This window comes from Bos mutus, chromosome 16 (genome assembly GCF_027580195.1).
Source record: "Bos mutus isolate GX-2022 chromosome 16, NWIPB_WYAK_1.1, whole genome shotgun sequence".
Classification (NCBI taxonomy): Eukaryota; Metazoa; Chordata; class Mammalia; order Artiodactyla; family Bovidae; genus Bos; species Bos mutus.
The window spans coordinates 10,249,355-10,253,892 of NC_091632.1; positions in this window are offsets into that span (position 1 = coordinate 10,249,355).

The following is a 4,538-nucleotide window of genomic DNA, read 5'->3' on the forward strand; positions in this document are numbered from 1 at the left end:
CTCTGGGTCGTCCCAGTGCACCAGCCCCAAGCATCCAGTATCGTGCATCAAACCTGGACTGGCGACTCATTTCATATATGATGTTATACATATTTCAATGCCATTCTCCCAAATCATCCCACCCTCTCCCTCTCCCACAGAGTCCACAAGACTGTTCTATACATCAGTGTCTCTTTTGCTGTCTCATCTGCAGGGTTATTGTTACCATCTTTCTAAATTCCATATATATACGTTAGTATACTGTATTGGTGTTTTTCTTTCTGGCTTACTTCACTCTGTATAATAGGCTCCAGTTTTATGCTTTCATAATTTTAAGAAAATTTTAAAAATTAAAACTAAAAACAAAGAAAAATAGTTTAAGGTGTCTTTGTATCTATTTCTGTATATCAAAATCCTCACATGTGTAGCTACACATTTAATTTGGTGTGTTTCTCTTTTTCTTAAGCAAAAATGACATCATACTGTTCATATTTTTCTGAAACTTGATTTTTTCTACTTAATGTCTTGTATTGGGATTATAGTTTGTGTTATTCTTATCCTTTTAAATGATGACTTTAATATGCACCATTATATTTTATTTAACTATTCTCCTATCAGAGGTCATTTATATGTGCAAAAGTTGTATATTAATAGGTAGCCGGATGTATGGATCTTTTGTCTGACAGCTATGAGTGTTGTGTCTTTCTTATAAAAGCTTTAGGATTTCCCCATGCCAAAACTTTATAAACATATCAACCATGCATACTGACTGCATCCTTTGGTACGTCTGAAATTTATTATGATATGGAATGAGATCGGATCCCTCTTCACTTCACCCAACTCCCATCCAATGGCAAAGTGACACCATTTGTTGAATAACTTGTCTTTTCTCCGAGTGTTTTGAGATCAACATTTATGTACTTTTCCTTACCACTTCAGCCAATTCAGTAGCATTAAACGTATTCACATTGTTGTACAACCATCACTACTATCTCTCAAACTTTTCACCACCTCAAACTAAACTTTATACCCATTATAAGCAGTAATGCTTCTTTCTCAACCATCATCCCAGCTTCAGTAACCTCTATTCTAATTTCTGTATCTATGAATTTAACTTACCTAGATAGCTCATTTAATTAGAATTTTGCATGCATCTTTTTGTGTCTGGGTTATTTCTCTTAGCATAATGTCTTCAAAGCTCATCTACCTTATCTCAGAACTTTATTCCTTTTATGGCTGAAAATATTCCAGTGTTTGTATATACCACATTTTATTTGTAATTTCATCTGTCAATAATACTGGGTTGTTTTTACCTTTTTACAATTCTAAATGATGCCTCTCAGAATATTGGCATCTAAGTATCTATTTAGAGTCCCTGTTTTGAATTTTGGGAGTGGGTATATACCATGGACTGGAATTATTGGGTTATATGTTAATTCTTGTTTAATTTTCAGAGGAACTGAAAATACTGTCCTCCATTTTTTAAAAAAATGTTTTAAATTGGTTGCACCATTTTCATTCCCACCAGTGAAAAGTTTCTAATTTCTTGCCCTCTTTTCCAATACATGTTAATTTCTGGTTTTTATAATAACTGGAATTATCTATGTTAACAGGTGTGAAGAAGTATCTCGTGGCTTTTACTTGCATTTCCCTAATGATTGGCGATGTGAGCAGCTTTTCATGTGCTACTTGGCCATTTATAAATCTTCTTTGGAGAAATGTCTATTCATGTCTCTTGCCTATTTGTAAAATGGCTTTGTGTTGTTGTTGAGTTTTAGAAGTGTATGATATATTTTGGATATTAATCCCTTATCAGGTTTATTGTTTGCAGATGTTTCTGCTCGTTCTGTGAGTTGCTTTTCACTCTATTAATAGTGTCCTTTGATGCACAAAAGTTTTTAGTTTTGATGTAGTCTGATATATCTATTATTCTCTTTGTTACATGTGCTTTTGATGTCACATCTAAGAAATCGTTTCCAGTTCAATATTATGAAATTGTCCTCGTTATTTTCTTCTAAGAGTTTTATAGTTCTATGTCCTTTGTTTTTCAATTCATTTTAAATTACTTTTTGTATATAGTATAACATAGATGTCAAATTTCATCCTTTGCATGTGGATATCCAGTTTTCTGAAAATCGTTTGTTGAGAAAAGCTGCCCTTTCCCCACTGAATGCTCTTAGCACCCTTGTGAACAATCATTTGACCATATAAGCAAGGGTTTATTTCTGGGCCCTATATTCTGTACCATCGGTCTGTATGTCTGTCTGTATACCAGTGTTGTCCTGATTATTGTCCTGATTTTGGTAAGTTTTGAAATCTCCTTCATTCATTTAAGTCTTCTTCACTTTCAGCAATTTTCTTATAGTTTTCAATGTACAAGTCTTCTATCTTCTTGGTTAAACTTATTTGAGTATTTTCTTGTTTTTGATGCCATTGTTAATGGAATCGTTTGCTTACTTTCCTGTTTGGATTGTTCATTGTTAGCGTGTAGAAACACAGCTGTTGTGTGTGTTGATTTTGTATCCTTCAGCTTTGAGGAATTAATGCACTAGTTCTAGCAGCTGTGTGCATTTGTGTGAATGTATGTGTGATCTTTAGAGAGCTTTCTATGTGAAAGACCATGTCATCTATAAACAGATCATTTTATTTCTTCCTTCCCATCTGGATATTTTTAACTTCTTTTTTGCACAATGACTGTGACCCAAACTTCCAATATTATGTTGACTTGAAGTGGCACATGCAGGAATTCTGTCTTGTTCTTGACCTGAAAATAAAGTTTTAGTCGTTCAACACTGAGTATGATGTTAGCTATGAGTATTATATAAATGGCCTGTATTATGTTGAGGAGTGTACTCCAGAGCAATTTCCAAATCACTTTTAAGCTCTCCTCTATCTAGAATCCGGAGAAGGCAATGGCACTCCACTCCAGTACTCTTGCCTGGAAAATCCCATGGACGGAGGAGCCTGGTAGGCTGCAGTCCATGGGGTCTCGAAGAGTCAGACACGACTGAATGACTTCACTTTCACTTCTCACTTTCATGCACTGGAGAAGGAAATGGCAACCCACTCCAGTATTCTTGCCTGGAGAATCCCAGGGACGGGGAAGCCTGGTGGGCTGCCGTTTATGGGGTCGCCCAGAGTCGGACACAACTGAAGTGACTTAGCAGTAGCAGCTATCTAGAATCACATTGAATTCAAGGCTGATTTTGAGACTATGCTGATGATAAATCTGCTTGCTGTACATAGAGTTAGTCACAGGACTATCAATAGACCAGAAGAAGAATGCTAATGGCATTGAATATAATAATATAATATAAGTTAAAATAAAAATTTATAAAATTTAATGATGCAACTTTGAATGAGAAACATTAATATAATTTATAAGGAAAATTAAATTATAATTATGAATTATAAAAAAGGTACAAAACCAACAGCAATGAATTTATAGATCTTTAAGATTTATTTAGTCTTCCTTTTAACTTATTTCCAATTTTTTCCCCTAGGATACCCCAATCCCAGTGACGAAATACCATCACTTGAAGACTTTGAGGATTTAGGTATTATTTTGATTATTAATAACCTGCATTACGAAACCTTAGATTTCTATATAGAAACATCATGGTTCAATCATTTGTAGGTAGGGAAGAAATAATGTGTCACAAATAATTGGTAATAATTGACATTTACAATTGTGTTATTAATGCAGATACCACGACAGATGTTAAGTGGTGGGATATAGAGACACATGTAGGCAATTTTCTCTAATCTAGTGGATTCTAATAGTCTTGGTGTGCTTGTATGCTAAATCACTAAGTCATGTCCAACTCGTGACCCCATGGACTGTAAGCCTGCCAGAATACTGGAGTGGGTTGCCATTTCCTCCTCCAGGGGATTTTTCCCAACCCAGGGATTGAACCCTGTCTCTTGCATGTCCTGCATTGGAAGACAGATTCTTTACCACTGAGCCACTTAGGAAGCCCCTGATAAGCTGTACTCAGTAACCTGGAGTGGTAGCTATAGCAGAACACAATGAAAAGGGAGGCTCCTGTTAAGAGTTTAACAAGATGGATCCTGTACCTGGAATCTATTTAAAAGGGTTCTGTGATCAAAATGACTTGGATGCACTCAGCAGTCATGTGCAAACTAGATTGATAAACATTTTTGCTGTACTTCTTAGATGATCTGATCAAAATTAAAGTATAGCTGCTATCTGGGATCCATATGTGTTCCATATCTTCAAAACTTTTAAAACTTTTTCTCAGATGCAGGAATCATTGCTCTGGCTATTCTTACTGCAAGTAAGTATCTCAAATTTTAATACCACTTAAATAATGATGTAATATGAAGATGAGATGTGCATTTTTTAAATGATTTTCCATTACTATAGTTTTTACAGTAGAATAGTCTAATAATATCTGACCTTTTCTATGATATACTGCCTTATGTTGGCGATTGTATATTGTTTTATATTCTACATATCCTCTTAGTAACAAGCCCTAAATAATACATGTTTTTCCAATTGGTCATGGAAATGACCATGACGATTGGTCATGTGAGTC